A 20,644-nucleotide genomic window follows, 5' to 3' on the forward strand; every position below is an offset into this window, starting at 1 on the left:
TTTTTCTTTCTATAAAGTTTTAGCTCTTTATTTAGGTGCTTTATCAAGGGAAGGAGGAGGGAACGTTTCCTAATTCATCCTATAAGCCCAGTATTACCCCAGTACCAAAGCCAGACTTGTCATCACCAGAAAGCTACAGATCCATAACTGTCATGAATAGCGATGCATACACTCTCAACACTGTATCTGCAAACCAAATCGATAAACATTTTGCAAAGGGCTGTGCGAGATCTCTCCCAGGATTGCAGTACTGGACCAACACTCTCCTTCAGTTATGGGAAACAGCGTATTGATATAATGAAGGACGGAAACCACCTGTCATCTTGACAGACAAAGAAAAAGCATTTGACACCCTTCAAGACCCGTTCATGACAAATAAGTAAATAACTAAATCAATAAACACGGTCAACCATCTCGGGATAGAAGGGATTGTCGTGGTAGTGCTGAAGAACATCCCGAGAAACATCCAGCTCTCGTCACATCACATCTAGTAGAGTCTGAGTGCATGCTTGCCTCTTGAGATCCAGACCAAGGATAGAAGGTCTGCTTCAACCACCTCTGTTCCACACCGACTGAAGGGTGTAGCCTGTGCACCGTGCAAGAGAAGAAAGGAAATCATGGGGAAATGAGAAATGAAACCCATGTCCACACAAACACTTGTCCTTAGATGTCTTTCACAGCAGCACTGTCTGTAATCTCCAAACAGTGGAGCAGCCTAAAAGTCTGTCAGCTAGAGAGGGGTAAATAGAGTATTCTGTAGCCATTCAGTGGAATAGCATAGATGGATGAAAAGTGATGAGCTTCTGCTTTCTGCTGCCACACGGGTGAGCCTCCAAAGCATTGTGCTAAGTGAAAGAACCCAGACACAAAAGGCCACTTCCTGCAGGAGTCCGTTGATATGAAATGCCCGCAAAGGGCAAATCTACAGAGATAGAAATTAGATGAGGGGGCCTGGGCGTGCAGGTCCTCTTGGGGATCGACTGCTGATGGGTACACGGACCCTTTTCGTGGTGCTGGCAGGGTTCCACAACTGCACTGTGGCGGTGGTTGCACACTGTGTGAAGTTGGTAAAAGTCACTGCCCTGGAAGTGATGGGTGTGATTTGTGGTATGTGATTACACCTCAGTAAAGCAGTTTAGGAAGGTAATGCAGATGTGCAGGTGAGACATGTGGGGAAAGATGTGCCATTGCTTCTGTAACAGTGGGGAGCACCCTGCTCCTTCCACGTCCTGGGTCTGGCCTCCTCCACATGTGCTAGATGCTCCCTCCAGAGACAGTCGCCGTGCACGTCAGGACAGAACCCCCGTGAGCACACACGTCTAGTGTGTCTCTGTGTTTACGCACAGGCGCCCAGTGTGTGACCACAAGTCAGTGGCTCTGGACAGGCTCCCAGAACCCACCCTGCATCTGAAATTCTACTTCGTTGTTTTCCCATTCTTCTCAAATCACGTGGACCCAGCTTCCATTTCCCAGATTCAGTAATGGATCTCCGCCCTTAGCTCCAACCTCAGGTCACAGGAATAGCTGTTAAACTGGTGTGAGGCCCCTGCCTGAGCTCAGCAACCCAGGAGGGATGCTCAGCAGAGTAGTAACCAGACAACGGAACTCCATCCATCTTCCTTCTGCTGCCAAACAACGGAACTCCATCCATCTTCCTTCTGCTGCCAGGACTGAAGTGCGTTCCCTCCCATCCATCTGCCTGAGTGTCTGGTAAGGAAGGGGACTCGGGGCATAACACACCGCTGAGTCATTGAAATTGTTCTAAATATGTCTATGAATAAATATGTCAAAATACTGCTCAGAAGGGAAGACACATAATTAAATTTTTTTAACGTCTTTAGTAGCAAACATGGTTCTTCAGTTCAGGATTCTATTTAAAAGCAGGACGGGTGAAGCATTATGCGATTTTTGCTTCTCAACCTAAACTGTGCATCAAATCTCCCCTGGAGAGGCTTTAGGAGAGCCGATGCTGGCAGGACAGCCCCAGAGAGTCTGAAGTAGTAGGTCTGGTATGTGGCCCTGGCGTGAGCATTATCTGAAAAAGTTCTCTTCTGAAAGCCAAGCTTGCAGCTGTGGAAACAGAACCCATCCTTACAGGAGGAAATCGAAGATAAAAATTTGTGACTCCTCTCTACAGCGAAAGCAGGTTTTCATAATGACTCACTATGCTTGACAGCTATCTTAGGCTGAGGAAAGGGACAACTTGCCCAAATTAATACTAGTTTGAAAGCTGACCTTGTGCTTGCTCTGCTGCATGTTCCTGAATCTAAAGTGTTACAGTTAACACCCTGCTGTTGTTCGTGAAACTCAGTACGTTTTAGTTCTTCTTAGGATCCCTGGTGCCTAGTTAGTTGAATACATTTCTAAAACACTGTGGAGATAACTTCATTCGACAGATCAGAATAGTGCGTCAGAGATTAAAGATGGCTGAGAATTGTAGCTGTGGATGCTGACGAAGCAGGATTGGCTGTCAGCGTACCTGCTGCCTGTGCTCAGTTGCCCTTTTAAACTGTTTCCTTTGTTATCAAATTAACTCCCGTGCTCAGATGAAGACCAAATCAGAAGAGGATGCTCATTGGGAAAAATACAGTTAAGCAATCCCTTGTTTGGTGCACACCCATGAAGACCCACCTCCCTAAACGTTCTTTAGGGATCTCTTCCAGACATTCTTTGGCATATTTCCCAGTGATGGGCTTGCACTGCTGTGTCCTGACTCCTCATCTTCTTACAGACTGGGCTTTCAGCCTCTCAGGTGCATTACAGTGCCCAGATTGTCTTGGAGATCCAAAAGAGGGTGATGGCCCGTGCTCCGGACACCTTCAGAGCATGTCTGCAGGAACAGGGCCTCTGAGAGGAACGGATCCCCACCTGTGGCAACAGGAAGATCTCGGGTCAGCCTTTGGCAGAGCAGCTCCAGGGGAGTCACTGCACAGTGAAGATCACACCCAGCAGCATGGCCGGGATTGTGGTTTAAGGAGCTGGGTGGATGGCGGTGCCCATCCATGAGACAGGAATGGTTAGCCTGGGGTTACTAGCAGGCCTGGAGGGCTTATGCGATATTGGAGAGCAGATGCCCCATATGTCCGGCATGTGGGGAATCTGGGGCCCAGTTGAGATGTCGTAGGTACATTTAGTGATAGGAAAAGCCAACAGCATACAAGGGGATACTGATGAAAACAAGTCAGATGGGTAGGAGCTCTGCGGGGGTGACGTGGTCACCCAAGGATCATGTACGGAGTGGAAGAGCACACGGCAGAGGTTGAAATCCAGAGGAAAACAAAGCCCAAGATTTAGGAGGGGATCAAAGTAAATGGACCAACAAGGAGACTTAGAGGTAATGGACTGAAAGCCAGGGTGGGCTGCTGTCACAGACTCTCACCAAGGAAAAGTGGTTTGAAAATGGAATGTGTCCATCGCCAATACAGCTCTGGGTACTATGGTTTGGCCCACGGAGCTCTTGGGAGGCGTTAGCAAGGGGATGTTCTGTGGATGGGTACATGGCGGAGGAATCGAGAGGTAACCAGATAAGGATGGTCCTGGTGTCTATACTTTCAAGAAGCATGGCTTGAAAGGAACCAAAGACGCATGGTATTGGGAGCAGTGGGCTGTGTGCTCGCAGGGTGTGCTCTCCTCTCCTGGCTCCACCTGGTGATGCTGACCTGCACCGCCCGTGGGTGGGGGGCGGTGAAACTTGCATTGTTGTCTCTCTCCTCTTGCTGTGGGCCCAGTCCTCCCTGGCTGACTGAGCCTCAGCCACCCTGCTGGCATCTGCAGACCCCTCTGAATCTGGGTCTGATCGTCCAGCCCATCCCCAGGCAGGGACGTTCACTCCTCAGCCTCAGCTGCGAGGTGCCCTAGCCCATTGCCTGCTTATGCTTTGTCTGGATTCAGTCCCGTTGCACATCTCTCCCTCGGGTGATGCAGAGCCCTCCCTTGGATCTCACCTGCACCGCAGCAGGAACCAAGATCAGCTCCAGAAAACGAAATTCCTAAACTGCAGCCACCCTTCTGCCCAAAGACTCCGTTGGGTCATTGTACAGTGTGCCCCTGTGACTCCCAAGTGTGAATGGGGTGGAATCCTCATTTCCCTGGTGTTCCTCTTCATTTCTTGTCACACCGCCCTTGTCTGAGCTGTCTCACCTCTGCCTGCCACTGCCTCTGTGGGCCGTTCCCCGCAGTGACTGGGATGCTCTTTTCTTTGGCTTGTCTTTCATTTGACCCATGACTTACCATACAATATCCAGGTCAAAGGGGGGCATAGTGTAGAATGTGTACCTGGTCGAGTACATCTAGGAGACGCTGTTGTCACATAAGCCCCACGCCCCTGATCTATAGAAACACAGAGGGATAAAAAACACAAGAGTCAAATATGCCAAAGGTGCCTGAGATGTTCGCTAAGATGAGCACTGAAGAGTGTCTGTGGGATCAGAAGTATGGATATTAATGATGCCCATGACGAGACTAGTTCCAGTGGCGGTACTGGGACAACAGCTCCATGGAAGGGGGCTGAGGAGAGAATCTCTCAGCAGAATTTGAGCAGTTTTGCTTTGCAGGGCAACCGGTAATGTGCCAGTAGCTGCAGACTAGGGTGGTGGAAGACGGTGGGTTTCCCCCTGTGCTGTGGAATGCTCCGATGTACAGGGAGCAGGTGCTGGTTCAGGAGAGAGGAATGATAACTGCAGGGGCATAGTCCCTGAGAAGGTGCAAGGCATGGGATCCCGGGCAGAGGTGAGGGGCTGGGTGCACTCAGGAGCAGGTGTGGAGAGGGCAGCAGAGTGCCAGGGCAGAAACATGCAGATCGGGACTGGGAAACTTGAGAAATCCCACCGGATTGCTTTGGTATTCTCCACGAATTATTGGCGGGTGGGGCTGGTGGTCATTAGCATGAAACAAGGTTAGGAGTGTGTAGTGCACAGGTGTAGCTTGGTGACCCTGAAACTGAACAGCGGTCTACTCCGGCCATGGATTTAAGATAAAACACTTCTGTAAAGTTGTAAACTTTTCTCCTCGATGCTCAGGTGTTCAGACACAGGCAGGGAGTGGGCAGGCAGGAGGGTGCAAGAAGCACAAGAGGTGTGTTTGTCGGGGAGAGGTGTGTTTGTGGGGACAGCTTCCAGCCCTGGCTCAGCCCATCCAGGAGGGGCCTGGCGCATGGTGTGAAAGGACGCGTGGTCGGTGAGCTGGGTCTCCAGGAGGCTGTGGCATCAGTGCACTGGCACTAGTGCGAGGGAGCTGGAGGACAGGACGTCATGTTGAGGGTGATGACAGGGAGGAATGCTGGAACCAGGACACCATGAGGGGCGCGATCCTTCCTGATGCCCGGGGCGGGACCGTGGGCAGAGGGATGCTCGGGTGGGGAGGAAGGGAGCATCGCTAAGGACGGAGAGTCTCCGGGGTGACCGGGTGAGCCTCGTGGGCACTGAGGCCGGATCAGAAGAGTGAGGCCTGAGAGAACAGTGAGTGTACCACGGGAGGGACGCGGTCACAGGCCGGGGGGTGGGAGGGAGGAGAATGGACAGGGGACTTGTAACGTTCCCGCACGTGGGCGGCTTCGGCAGTGGGCGACAGGACCCGGACTTCACCGGTCAGGTTCTTCAGTGGAGAGTTCGAAACCCGGTCCCAGAGAAATCTGCCGGCCGACCAGGGCCAGGAGACGGGCACGGGCCTCACTGGGTTGCGGCGCGCAGGCCCAGAGCCAGCCAATCGGAGTGCAGCCCCGCCCGCCAAGCGCCGGATCTTCCCGGACACCCTGACTTCCTGCCCGTGTTGCTATGGTTCCGCGGACGGCTGGCTGTCCGGGGTGGTTTAGCCGGACCCCTTCGAGAGATCCCCTTCCTTTCTCTGGTCCTTACGGGCATCCCCTTAACTTTCCCGTCCTCACTGTCCACTCCTCTGCGCGAAAACCCAGCAGAAACGATGAATCTTCTTCCAGGCTTGCGGCATTTTGGTTTCTGTGGCCAGCAGGTGGCAGTGTTGCTCCACAGTGTCGCCGGGCCGGTTTTCCTCCGCCCTTCGCGCTTTTACAAAATGACAGGAAGCCTTTTCCCGCAAGCAGCAGCTGGTTTCGTTTGGTTTGGTTTTCCTTTGCTTGTGCCCTTGGCTGATTCAAAGTGTATCTGAGCCCTTCAGAGAGCCCGTTGTGAGAACTTTCGCCGGACCCACTGACACTTAAAATTACAATAAAATAATATAAGCGGACATAGTGAATGATAGTGGACGGAGTGGTTACTCTTGTCTTACTTCCGATCGTTGAGGAATTCCTGTATGTTTAAAGAGAACTTTATTATGACAGTGAGTTTTGACTGGAAAATCATTACGTGAAGTGGAAGTGAAAGTGGCTCAGACGTGTCTGTTTCTTTAAGACCCCTTGGACTCTAGCCAGCCAGGCTCCCCTGCCCTTGGGATTCTCCAGGCAAGAATAATGGAGTGGGTCGCCATTTCCTTCTCCAGAGGATCTTGCCAACCCAGCGATTGAATCTGGCTGTCCTGCACTGCAGGCTGACTCCTTACCATCTGAGCCACCTACAATAATAACATGACAGGGACAAGTGCCAAGCCAAGATCCTGCTGGGTAATTGATGCTGGACACCACCCAAGAAACAGATGCTATTACTGCCCTCATTTTATGCCTTGGGACCTTGGGCACACAGAGGAAGAGTCGGCTCTCCAGGTTCTCAGGGTTCCTTAGAGAGTGTCCCTATGTTCAGGTCTCCATTCTGTCAGATTGAAGTTTGCACACTGGTTTGTAGGATACTTTCCCCTCCCCAGTGGAAGAGTGACACAAAATGCTCACTGGGATTGAGGGTAAGACAGCCTGCAATGCTGCGAAAGACTGAGGGCAGGAGGAGAAGGGGATGACAGAGGACGAGATGATTGGATGGCATCACTGACTCAGTGGACATGAGTCTGAGCAAGCTCCAGGAGATGGTGAAGGACAGGGAAGCCTCCTGACGTGCTGCATGCAGTCCATGGGGTCGCAAAGAGTCGGACACGACCGACGGACTGAAAACCAACAATAGCATATTTATTACAATGAGATACTAAATGAAAGGGGGCGTACATAGAAAATGACTCATCCACTCTATCAAGATTATGACATGCACATTTATAGTGCAAAGCACCTGGAAGTAATCAGCTGTTACGGAGCATGAGTTGCTCAGCTCACTGCTAGGTGGGTCAGTGAAAGTGAAGTCGCTCAGTCGTTTCCACTCTTTGCGACCCCGTGGACTGTAGCCCACCAGGCTCCTCCGTCCATGGGATTCTCCAGGCAAGAATACTGGAGTGGGTTGCCATTCCCTTCTCCAGGGGAATCTTCCCAACCCAGGGATCGAACCTGGGGTTCCGCATTGCAGCAGATGCTTAAACCTCTGAGCTACCAGGGAAGCCCGAAGGTGGGTCAGGAAGGGACTGTAATCCGGAGTCCACTGACAGAGAAGAGGGCAGCATAGTGACCCAAAATAACCGTCTTGTTGGGGCCAGGTTGGACAGGACCCGGACATCAGGGATCAGGTCTCTCAGTGGAAAGTTCCAAACAGTTTCGGGGAGAAATCGCCCAGCAGATGCAGGCTGGGAGACTGGCACTGACCTCACTGCTCCCCGGGGCAGGCCCAAAACCAGCCCTCAGCAACTCCGGATCTTCCTGGACGTCCTGACTTCTTGCCCGCCTCGCTGTGGTTCTGCGGGCGAGTCTAGCGGAACTCGCGCGGTCCAGGGGTGGTTTGCCCGGGCCTTTTCGAGAGGTTCCCTTTCTTTCTCTGGTCCTCAGGGGCATCCTCCATAAATTCTCTGCTCCATAACCAAGCAAGAAGGATCGCTTTTCTTCCGGACTTGCTGGCATTTTGGTTTCTGTGGTCTGCAGGGGGCAGTGTTGCGCCGTGGAGCCGCTTGCCCCTTTCTCCCCCGCCCGTCCGCGTTGAAAAAAGTTCCCGAAGCCTTTCGCGGTCATCAGCGACGGATTTTTTTTCTAGGCTTGCCCAGTTGGCTGGTTCCAAGTGCTGAGATAAATGCTGAGACACACATTAAGCAAACGGAAAATTTAACAACAAAGAGAAAATATTAAGCAGGTCAAGGGAAAAGTAGCAAATAACGTAAGTGGGATCCTCATAAAATTATCAGCTGATTTCTCCGCAGAAACTCTGCAGGCCAGAAGGGCGTGGCATGATATACTTAAAGTGGTGAAAGGGAAAAACCTACAACCAAAAATACTCTACCAAGCAAGGCTGTACTTTCAGATTCAACAGAGAAATCAAGACAATCAAAGGTTCAGGGAATTCAACACTACCACACCAGCTTTACAACAAAGACTAATTAACATCTCTAGGCAAGAACAAAAAGAAAGACCAATGGAACACAATAGGAAGCCCAGAGATAGACCCATGCACCTATGGGGCACCTCATCTATACTCAAGTAAGAATGTACAATGGAGAAAAGACAGCATCTTCAATAAGTGGTGCTGTGAAAATTAGACAGGAACATGTAAAAGAATGAAATTAGAATACTTCCTAACACCACAGGGTGTGGGGGGGGGACCCTCAAAATCAATTAAAGACCAAAATATAGGAGAACACTCTAACAAAAATTTAGCAATATTCTCTTTCCATTCAGTTCAGTTGCTCAGTCGTGTCTGACTCTTTGCGACCCCCTGAATCGCATCACGCCAGGCCTCCTGTCCATCACCAACTCCCTGAGGTCACTCAGATTCAAGTTCATCGAGTTAGTGATGCCTTCCAGCCATCTCATCCTCTGTTGTCCACTTTTCCTCTTGCCTCCAATCCCTCCCAGCATCAGAGTCTTTTCCAGTGAGTCAACTCTTCGCATGAGGTGGCCAAAGTACTGGAGTTTCAGCTTTAGCATCATTCCTTCCAAAGAAATCCCAGGGCTGATCTCCTTCAGAATGAACTGGTTGGATCTCCTTGCAGTCCAAGGGATTCTCAAGAGTGTTCTCCAACACCACACTTCAAAAGCATCAATTCTTCGGTGCTCTGCCTTCTTCACAGTCCAACTCTCACATCCATACATGACTTCTGGAAAAACCATAACCTTGACTAGATGGACCTTTGTTGGCAAAGTAATGTCTCTGCTTTTGAATATGCTATCTAGGTTGGTCATAACTTTTCTTCCAAGGAGTAAGCGTCTTTTAATTTCATGGCTGCAGTCACCATCTGCAGTGATTTTGGAGCCCTCCAAAATAAAGTCTGATACTGTTTTCACTGTTTCCTCATCTATTTCCCATGAAGTGATGGGACCGGATGCCATGATCTTTGTTTCTGAATGTTGAGCTTTAAGCCAACTTTGTCACTCTCCTCTTTCACTTTCATCAAGAGGCTTTTTAGTTCTTCTTCACTTTCTGCCATAAGGGTGGTGTCATCTGCATATCTGAGGTTATTGATATTTCTCCCAGCAATCTTAATTCCAGCTTGTGTTTCTTCCAGTCCAGCGTTTCTCATGATGTACTCTGCATATAAATTAAATAAGCAGGGTGCCAGTATACAACCTTGACAATCCTTTTCCCATTTGGAACCAGCCTGTTGTTCCATGTCCAGTTCTAACTGTTGCTTCCTGACCTGCATACAGACTTCTCAAGAGGCCATCTCTCAGAATTTTCCATAGTTTATTGTGATCCACATAGTCAAAGGCTTTGGCATGGTCAATAAAGCAGAAATAGATGTTTTTCTGGAACTCTCTTGCTTTTTCCATGATCCAGCAGATGTTGGTATTTTGATCTCTGGTTCCTCTGCCTTTTCTAAAACCAGCTTGAACATCAGGAAGTTCACGGTTCACGTATTGCTGAAGCCTGGCTTGGAGAATTTTGAGCATTACTTTACATGAGATGAGTACATGAGATTACTTTACATGAGATGAGTACAATTGTGCAGTAGACGCTGAAGAAGCTGAAGTTGAACAGTTCTATGAAGACCTACAAACCTTTTAGAACTAACACCTAAAAAAGATGTCCTTTTCATTATAGGGGACTGGAATGCAAAAGTAGGAAGTCAAGAAACCCCTGGAGTAACAGGCAAATTGGCCTTGGAATGTGGAATGGAGTAGGGCAAAGACTAATAGAGTTTTGCCAGGAAAATGCACTGATCATAGCAAACACCCTCTTCCAACATCACAAAAGAAGACTCTACACATGGACATCACCAGATGGTCAACACTGAAATCAGATTGATTATATTCTTTGCAGCCAAAGATGGAGAATCGCTATATAGCCAACAAAAACAAGACCAGGAGCTGACTGTGGCTCAGATCATGAACTCCTTATTACCAAATTCAGACTTAAATTGAAGAAAGTAGGGAAAACCGCTAGACCATTCAGGTATGACCTAAATCAAATCCTTATGATTATACAGTGGAAGTGAGAAATAGATTTAAGGGACTAGATCTGATAGACAGAGTGCCTGACAAACTATGGAATGAGGTTCCTGACATTGTACAGGAGACAGGGATCAAGACCATCCCCATGGAAAAGAAATGCAAGAAAGCAAAATGGCTGTCTGGGGAGGCCTTACAAAAAGCTGTGAAAAGAAGAGAAGCGAAAAGCAAAGGAGAAAAGGAAAGACATAAGCTTATGAATGCAGAGTTCCAGAGAATAGCAAGAAGAGATAAGAAAGCCTTCTTCAGCAATCAGTGCAAAGAAATGGAGGAAAAAACAGACTGGGAAAGACTAGAGATCTCTTCAAGAAAATTAGAGATACCAAGGGAACATTTCATGCAAAGATGGGTTTGATAAAGGACAGAAATGGTATGGACCTAACAGAAGCAGAAGATATTAAGAAGAGGTGGCAAGAATACACAGAAGAACTGTACAAAAAAGATCTTCACGACCCGGATAATCACGATGGTGTGATCACTCATCTAGAGCCAGACATCCTGGAATGTGAAATCAAGTGAGCCTTAGAAAGCATCACTACAAACAAAGCTAGTGGAGGTGATGGAATTCCAGTTCAGCTATTTCAAATCCTGAAAGATGATGCCATGAATGTGCTACACTCAATATGCCAGCAAATTTGGAAAACTCAGCAGTGGCCACAGGACTGGAAAAGGTCAGTTTTCATTCCAATCCCCAAGAAAGGCAATGCCATAGAATGCTCAAACTAAAAAATAAAAAATAAAGAAATAGGACCTAATTATACTTACACAGCAGGTTCAGTTCAGTTCAGTTGCTTACTCCAGTCCGACTCTTTTACACAGCAAAGGAAACTATAAACAAGGTGAAAGACAACCCTCAGAATGGCAGAAAACAACTGCAAATGAAGCAACTGAAAAAGAATTAATCTCAAAAATATACAAGCATTTCATTCAGCTCAATATCAGAAATATAAACAACCCAATCAAGAAATGGGCAGAAGACCTAAAACAGACATTTTTCCAAAGAAGACATATAGATGGTCAACAAACACATGAAAAGATGTGCAACACTGCTCTTCAGTAGTGAAATGCAATTCAAAAGTACAAGGAGGTATCATCTCTTCAGAATGGACACCATCAACAAATACAAACCCTAAATGCCTCACAGGATGTGGTGAAAAGGGAATCCTCTAGCACTGTTGGTGGGTAAGTAAATCCATACATCCACTATGGAGAACGGTATGGAGATTCCTAAAGAAACTGGAAATAAAACTACCACATGAAACAGCAATCCCAAGATTGCTACTTTTACCTTAAAGTGCTTAATAGCTTCTCTTTGTTGGTAATTTTTCAGTTTGCTTAATTTAACCTTTTTTCAACCTGGGCGGGCGGGGAAGAAACAGGCAAGCGACTCTGCGGAGCAACACTGCCCCCTGCAGACCACAGAAACCAAAATGCCAGCAAGCCCGGAAAAAAAATCGATCCTTCCTGCTTGGTTTTCTAGCAGAGGACTTATGGGGGGTGCCCCTGAGGACCAGAGAAAGAAAGGGAGCCTCTCGAAGGGGCCCGGGTAAACCATCCTTGGACCCCCCGAGTTCCGCTCGACTCGCCCACAGAACCACAGCGAGGCGGGCAAGAAGTCAGGACATCCAGGTAGATCCGGAGTTGCTGAGGGCTAGTTCTGGGCCTTCCTTGGGGAGCAGTGAGTTCAGTGCCAGTCTCCCAGCCTGCGTCTGCTGGGCGATTTCTCCCCGAAACTGTTTGAAACTCTCCACTGAGAGACCTGATCCGTGATGTCCGGGTCCTGTCCAACCTGGCCCCAACAAGATGATTATTTTGGGTCACTACGCTGCCCTCTTCTCTGTCAGTGGACTCTGGATTAAAGTCCCTTCTTGACCCACATTGCAGTGAGCTGAGCAACTCATGCTCCGTAACAGCTGATTACTTCCAGATGCTTTGCACTATAAATGTGTTATGTCATAATCTTGATAGAGTGGATGAGTCGTTTTCTATGTACTTTCCCTCACACCCCCCCTTTAATTTAGTATCTCATTGTAATAAATATGCTATTGTTGGTCTTCAGTCCGTCGGTCGTGTCCGACTCTTTGTGACCCCATGGACTGCATGCAGCACGTCAGGAGGCTTCCCTGTCCTTCACCATCTCCTGGAGCTTGCTCAGACTCATGTCCATTGAGTCAGTGATGACATCCAACCATCTCGTCCTCTGTCATCCCCTTCTCCTCCTGCCCTCAGTCTTTCGCAGCATTGCAGGCTGTCTTACCCTCAATCCCAGTGAGCATTTTGTGTCACTCTTCCACTGGGGAGGGGAAAGTATCCTACAAACCAGTGTGCAAACTTCAATCTGACAGACTTGAGACCTGAACATAGGGACACTCTCTAAGGAACCCTGAGAACCTGGAGAGCTGACTCTTCTGTGAGCCACAGGTCCCAAAAGCATAAAATGAGGGCAGTAATAGCATCTGCCAGGTGGTGTCCAGCATCAATTACCCAGCAGGATCTTGGCTTGGCACTTGTCCCTGTCATGTTATTATTGTAGGTGGCTGAGATGGTAAGGAGTCAGCCTGCAGTGCAGGACAGCCAGATTCAATCGCTGGGTTGGCAAGATCCTCTGGAGAAGGAAATGGCGACCCACTCCATTATTCTTGCCTGGAGAATCCCATGGGCAGAGGAGCCTGGCTGGCTAGAGTCCAAGGGGTCTTAAAGAAACAGACACGTCTGAGCCACTTTCACTTCCACTTCACGTAATGATTTTCCAGTCAAAACTCACTGTCATAATAAAGTTCTCTTTAAACATACAGGAATTCCTCAACGATCGGAAGTAAGACAAGGGTAACCACTCCGTCCACTATCATTCACTATGTCCGCTTATATTATTTTATTGTAATTTTAAGTGTCAATGGGTCCGGCGAAAGTTCTCAGAAAGTTCTCTCTGTAGGGGTCAGCTGCACTTTGAATCAGCCAACCGGCACAAGCGAAGGAAAACCAAACCAAACCAAACCAAACCAAACCAGCCGCTTCTTGTGGGCAAAAACCTTCCTGTCATTAAGGGTGGAGGAAAACCCGGCCCGGCGACACTGTGGAGCAACACTGCCACCTGCTGGCCACAGAAACCAAAACGCCGCAAGCCCGGAAGAAGATTCATTGTTTCTGCGGAGTTTTCGAGCAGAGGACTGGACAGCGAGGACGCGAAAATTAAGGGGGATGCCCGTAAGAGAAAGGAAGGGGATCTCTCGAAGGGGTCTGGGCAAACCACCCCCGGACAGCCAGCCGCCTCGGAAACAAAGCAACACGGGCAGGAAGTCAGGGAGTCTGGGAAGATCCGGCGCTTGGCGGGCGGGGCTGCACTCCGATTGGCTGGCTCTGGGTCTGCGCGCAGCAACCCACTGAGGCCCGTGCCCGTCTCCTGGCCCTGGTCCGCAGGCAGATTTCTCTGGGACCGGGTTTCGAACTCTCCACTGAAGAACCTGACCGGTGACGTCCGGGTCCTGTCGCCCACTGCCGAAGCCGCCCACGTGCGGGAAGGTTACAAGTCCCCTGTCCATTCTCCTCCCTCCCACCCCCGGCCTGTGACCGCGTCCCTCCCGTGGTACACTCACTGTTCTCTCAGGCCTCACTCTTCTGATCCGTCCTCAGTGCCCACGAGGCTCACCCGGTCACCCCGGAGACTCTCCGTCCTTAGCGATGCTCCCTTCCTCCCCACCCGAGCATCCCTCTGCCCACGGTCCCGCCCCGGACATCAGGAAAGACCGCGCCCCTCGTGGTGTCCTGGTTCCAGCATTCCTCCCCGTCATCACCCTCAACATGACGTCATATCCTCCAGCTCCCTCGCACCAGTGCCACAACCTCCTGGAGACCCAGCTCACCGACCGCGCGTCCTTTCACACCATGCACCAGACCCCTCCTGGAAGGGCTGAGCCAAGGCTGGAAGCTGTCCCTGGCTAACACACCTCTCCCGTGCAAACATACCTCTTGTGCACGTTTGCACCCTCTTGCCTGCCCACTCCCTGCCTGTGTCTGAGCACCTGAGCATCGAGAAGAAAACTTTACAACTTTACAGAAGTGTTTTATCTTAAATCCATGGCCGGAGTAGACCGCTGTTTAGTTTCACGGTCACCTAGTTACACTCCAGACTATACACTCGTAACCTTCTTCCATGCTAATTACTACCAGCCCCACCCGCCAATAATTCGTGGAGAATACCCAAGCAATCCGGTGGGATTACTCAAGTTTCCAGTCCTGATCTGCATGTTTCTTCCCTGTCACTCTGCTGCCTCTCTGCAAGCGTGCTCGTGACCGCACCCAGCCCCTCACCTCTGCCCGGGATCCCATGCCTTGCACCTTCTCAGGGACTTTGCCCTGCAGTTATCATTCCTCTCTCCTGAACCAGCACCTGCTCCTCTACATCGGAGCATTCTACAGCACAGGAACCGTTTTCCACCACCCTAGAATGCAGCTATTGGCACATTACCGGTTGCCCTGCAAAGCAAAACTGCTTCAAATTCTGCTGAGAGATTCTCTCCTCAGCCCCCTTCCATGGAGCTTTTGTCCCAGTACCTCCATTGGAACTAGTCTCATCATGGCCATCATTAATATCCATACTTCCTGATCCCACAGACACTCTTCAGTGCTCATCTTAGCCAACATCTCAGGCACCTTTGGCATATTTGACTCTTGTGTTTTTATCCCTTTGTTTTTCTATAATTCAGGGGTGTGGGGTTTATGTGACAACAGCGTCTCCTAGATGTACTCGGCAAGGGACACATTCTACACTATGCCCCGTTTGACCTGGATATTGTATGGTAAGTCATGGGTCAAATGAAAGACAAGCCAAAGAAAATAGCATCCCAGTTACAGCGGGGAACGGCCCACAGAGGCAGTGGCAGGCAGAGGTGAGACAGCTCAGACAAGGGCTGTGTGACAATAAATGAAGAGGAACTCCAGGAAAAGGAGGATTCCACCCCATTCACACTTGGGACTCACAGGGGACACACTGTACAATGACCCAACGGAGTCTTTGGGCAGAAGGGTGGCTGCAGTTTAGGAATTTCGTTTTCTGGAGCTGATCTTGGTTCCTGCTGCAGTGATGAATTAGGAAACGTTCCCTCCTCCCTCCTGTCTACTCAGGAAGAATCTGTGAAGGATGGGTGCTATTTCTTCTTTAAACTTGATAGATTTCACTGATGAAACCAGGAGCCCCAGGACTGCCCTTTGTGGGAAGGTCTTTATATGAATGGTTCAGTATCGTTGCTTGCTACAGGTACATTAAGATTTGTTATTTGGCCACTACATTTAAGCCAGCTCCCATCCAGGATTCTCTGGCCTGTTGGTTCCTAAGGCTCGGTCTCCGGCCTAGAATTTGACGTGCTGCACATCTCTGCCCATCACCGGATTCTGGCTCCTACTCTGTAACTGGGGAGAGTATGCTGCTCAGAAGTGACCCCCAGATCACCAACGCCCAATGCCCAGGTTGGGGATACAGACTTTGAGGTGGGGAGGGGGTGGCACAGCTGATATCTTCATTTATAGCCGCCTATCCATCCTCCGGTCGCCCTCATGCAGGCTGTGGGTAATTCTGCAGTTGGGACTGGCACAGCAGGGACCCAGAGTACCCTGTCCCCTCCCCCGCCACGTCCACTTCATCTACCCTGATCCTTGTCATTCTTCTCGTCTCCTAGCAACGCAGCCTCACAGGGGATCAGTAATGCACTCGCCACCACATCTAAGGGTGTCAGATCTCCTCTCTGCTTAATGACTCAACCTCGAGGGCAGGGACTGGCCATGCAATTCCTCCTCACTTCCCTGTCTCAACAGCCAACCTGGCATGGCATGGAGGAGATGTAACATATACAGTGAAAACCTTCATGACTGCCTAAATGAGGGCAGGATCAACCTGGGTTGGCTGCTGGAGTGAGCCCATCGCATCCCACCCTGGGGAACTTGCACCAAGTGGGGATGACCATCCCTGCCCCAGCGCACTGTGGCTAGCATCAGGGACGTACCTTATCCAGACTTGGTGTGCCACCAGCTGCGGATAGACACGGAAGTCACCGGGTCCTCCCACGTCACCCCAGCCTTTATGGAGGATACAGTTGTGGATGCTTTGTCAGAAATAAACCTGCCCTTATATGGCCTATTAGTCTATAACAAGGGAGCTGAGAACATCCATCATGGAAAACGCTGTCTCTTCAATAAATGTTTATGGAAACCTGGACCCCCTTTTTTTACACAACATTCAAAAATAAACCACAACAACAGAAGATTAAAGACGAAATTGTTAGAACATAAACCATAAAGCTCCTAGAAGAAGACATAGGCAGTATGCTCGTTGACATAGGTCTTAGCAATAGTTTTTTTGGCATGTCTCCTCAGGCAAGAGCAACAAAAGCAAAAATAAACAAATGGGAGTTCATCAAACGAAAAAGCTTTTACACATCAAGGGAAACCATCACAAAGGAAAAAGGCAACCTGCCGAGTGGGAGAAGATATGAGCAAGTGATATACATCAGAAAAGAGGTAGATGTCCAAAATAGCTAAAGGACTCATAGAATGTATTGGGAGAAACACCCAAAACCTGATTTTAAAATGGTGCAAAGCACTGAATAGACATTTCTGCAAAGACGAGATACAGATGGCTAATAGACATATGAAAAGATGCTCAACATCTCCTCATCAGGGATTAGAAAATCAAGACCACAGTGAAGTACTTCCTCATACCTGTCAAGTAGCTCTTATCAAAAAGACAACAAGTAAGAAATGTTGGGGAGGAGGTAGAGAAATGGAAACCCTCGTGCGGTGTTGGTGGAAATGTATATCGGTGCAGCCACTATGGAGACAATGAGGCTTTCCTCAAAAACTGAAAACAAGAACTACCATATGGTCCAGCAGTTCCACTTCTCGGTATTTTTCTCAAGAATAGAAGAAACACTAGTGACAAAAGATATATGTGCTCCTCTGTTCACTGAAGCGTCATTTACAGCCAAGGGGAGCCAAGATATGGAAGGAACCTAAGTGCCCATCGATAGATGAGTCAAAATGGAAGAAATGGTGTACACACACACACACACACACACACACTCACAGTGGAATATTACTCAGCAATACAAAAAAGAATGAAATCTTGTCATTGTCGACAACATGGATGGACCTAGAGGGTGTTATGCCAAGTAAAACTAGGCACACAGAGAAAGACAAATACCACACCATTTTATTTACATGTGGAACTGCAGAAATAAAATAAGAGAACACGGGAAACAAGACAGAAATAGAGTCAGAGACACAGAGAACAAACTGGTGGTTACCAGAGGAGGAGGGAGTAGGGAGATGTGTAGAACAGGGAAGGGATTAGGAGACAGAAACTTCCAGTTATAAAATAAGTCATGGGAACGGAATGTACATACAGGGAATATAGTCAATAACCTTGTCAGAAATCTCTGTGGTGACACATGGTAACCAAACTTATCATAGCAATTCATTTCACAATGTTCAAAAATATGGAATCACTCTGTTGTGCACTTGAAACAAATATAATATCATATGTTAATTTTGGGCCACACCAGTGGTTCAGCAGTAAAGAATCCTCCCGCAATGCTGGAGCTGCAGGAGGCGTGGGTTGGACTCCTGGGTTGGGAAGATCCCCTGGAGGAGGGCATGGCAACCCACTCCAGTATTCTTGCCTGCAGAATCCCATGGACAGAGGAGCCTGGCGGGCTACAGTCATGCGGTCGCAAAGAGTTGGACATGGCTGATATGACTTAACCTGCACACATGCATGGCAACTTTACTGAAGAAATAAAGAGTGGGGGCTTTGAATGGAGGATGCCGAGGTTTGTGGGTCACTTTTCCTCTGGCGGCCTATGTGACTCTGGGCCATCCCCCTAACTTCCCTGTCCTCTGCTTTCTCACCTCATCAATTAGGGTTGAACTCTTCCAAAATGATGGGTCTTTGAAGGAGGAGTAAATAAGGTGACAGAAAGAAATATATTGAGTGTGGTCTGATACCTCGTAAAGGATGAACAACCTTGAAATGCCATGTTAGCCCAGCTAAACGTGCCCACACTGACTAAATTCATGCCTCTGAGTTTCAGGAAGAAAAGCTCCCTTGGAGCTGGGAGACAAGTCCTGCAAGATGGGCTGAGCTCTGAAGCTCTCTGATGAGATCACAAGTTCAGACTCCAATAAATATACCTGTTCTCAAGTGCCTCTGTCTGCAGAAGACTCGTGGATTTCTGCAGAAATAAAGCTCTGGGAGATATCTGCGAGCACAGACTGACAGACAGCAGAATTTATTTTCACTTCTGAAGAATCTCACAGGCACTTGCTGGCTACACAACACTGGGCTCTGAGTGTGGGGAGGAAAAGTACATTTCATCACTCATGTCTCCTGTAATGAAAAGGGAAGCTATTTGTTACTCGGGGAAAGATGTTTCTGAATCACAGACTTGAGAAAGGTCTTACATTCAGAATACGTAAGGAATTTTAAAACTGCAAATGACAAAATGCTGCGAAGGAGGACAGATCTTTGTGCCAGGGGTTGGGGTGTGGGAGGGGAAACCAGAAAAGGTCAGCACCTGGGCGTCTTTAGGGTGATGGACGTGGCCTGTGTCCTGGTCGTGGTGGTGATCACTGGAATCTCTCCGTGTGTCACAGCTCAGAGCACTCCATACCCAAAGACAAGCAGGCCAGGAATTCCCTGGTGGACCAGTGATTAAGAATGCGCCTACCATGTAAAATTAATACACAGAAACCCCTGCATTCCTATAAACTTATAAGGAAAAATCAGAAAGAGTAATTAAGGAAACAATCCCATTCACCATTGCAATGAAAAGAATAAAATACTTAGGAATAAATTCATGTAAAGAAACAAAGACCTGTATACAGAAACCTATTTTAAAAAAAAACTTGATGAAAGAAATCAAAGATGACACAAATAGATGGAGAAATGTCCAACGTTCTTGGATTGGAAGGATCAGTATAGTGAAAATGACTCTAATACCCAAAGCAATCTATAGATTCATCACAATCCTGATCAAACTACTGGAGGTATTTTTCACAGAACTAGAACAAATAATTTCACAGTTTGTATGGAAACACTAAAGACTCCAAAAACCCAAAGCAATCTTGAGAAAGAAGAATGACACTGGAGGAATCAACCTTCCTGCCTTCAGACTATACTACAAAGCTACAGTCATCAAGGCAGTATGGTACTGGCACAAAGACAGAAATATAGATCAATGGAACAAAATAGAGAACCCAGAGATAAATCCACACACCTATGCACACGTTATCTTTCACAAAGGAGGCACAAATATACAATGGCGTAAACCAAGTGTCTTCAACACGTGATGCTGGGGAAAATGCTCAACTACGTGTAAAAGAAAGAAACTGGAAGACTTTCTAACACCATACAGAAAAATAAACTCAAAATGGATTAAAGACCTAAATGTAAGACCCAAAACTATAAAACTCTTAAGAGGAAACCATAGGTAGAACACTCTCTGACATAAATCACAGCAAGATCCTCTATGACCCACCTCCCAGGGTAATGGAAATAAAAACACAAATAAACAAAAGGGACCGAATTTAACTTAAATGCTTTTGCACAACGAAGGAAACTATAAGGAAGGTGAAAAGACAGCCTTCAGAACGGGAGAAAATAATAGGAAATGAAACAACTGACAAAGAATGAATCTCCAAAATATACAAGCAGCTCAATACCAGAAAAGGAACGACCCCATAAAAGTGGACAAGAGACCTAAACAGACATTTCTCCAAAGACATACCGATGGCTACCAAACACATGAAGAGATGCTGAATGTCACTCATTATTAGAAAACTGCAAATCAAAACCACAATGAGGTATCCTCTCACACATGTCAGAATGGCCATCATCAAAAAGTCGACAAACAATAAATGCTGGAGATGGTGTGGAGAAAAGGGAACCTTCTTCCACCGTTGGTGGGAATGCAAACTGGTACAGCCACTGTGGAGAACAGAGTGGAGATTCCTTAAAAACTGCGAACAGAACTGCCACACGACCCAGCAATCCCACTGCTGGGCATACCACCCTGAGGAAACCAGAAGCGAAACAGACACATGTACCCCAATGTTCATAGCAGCACTATTTACAATAACTAGGACAGGGAAGGGGCCTAGATGTCCATCGGCAGATGAATGGATAAGGGAGTTGTGGTATATATACACAATGGAAAATTCAGTTAAGTTCAGTTTAGTCGCTCAGTCGTGTCCGACTCTTTGCGATCCCATGAATCGCAG

General features: G+C 48.1%; 2 long non-coding RNA genes across 4 annotated transcripts in view; one reads left to right on the top strand and one right to left on the bottom strand.

The window, feature by feature from the left end:
- Window positions 1-20,644, bottom strand: part of LOC121818373 (uncharacterized) — a 26,222-nt gene continuing 5,578 nt past the window's right edge. Inside the window, exons 1-5 of one of the 3 annotated variants that reach the window (XR_009598817.1) lie at window positions 13,969-14,150; window positions 11,141-11,203; window positions 7,586-8,006; window positions 2,632-7,002; window positions 1-2,070 (exon numbers count right to left, since the gene is read on the bottom strand). This is a non-coding gene — a long non-coding RNA (uncharacterized LOC121818373). Of the gene's footprint in view, window positions 2,071-2,631; window positions 8,007-11,140; window positions 11,204-13,968; window positions 14,151-20,644 lie in introns of those variants that run through there. The other 2 variants (XR_006058429.2, XR_009598818.1) reach the window with 2 other exon arrangements.
- The window catches only part of LOC121818374 (uncharacterized), a 43,403-nt gene continuing 24,216 nt past the window's right edge, over window positions 1,458-20,644 (top strand). Inside the window, exon 1 of the long non-coding RNA XR_006058430.2 lies at window positions 1,458-1,710. This is a non-coding gene — a long non-coding RNA (uncharacterized LOC121818374). The remainder of the gene's footprint in view (window positions 1,711-20,644) is intronic.

The sequence above is a fragment of the Ovis aries genome, chromosome X, assembly GCF_016772045.2.
Source record: "Ovis aries strain OAR_USU_Benz2616 breed Rambouillet chromosome X, ARS-UI_Ramb_v3.0, whole genome shotgun sequence".
NCBI lineage: Eukaryota > Metazoa > Chordata > Mammalia > Artiodactyla > Bovidae > Ovis > Ovis aries.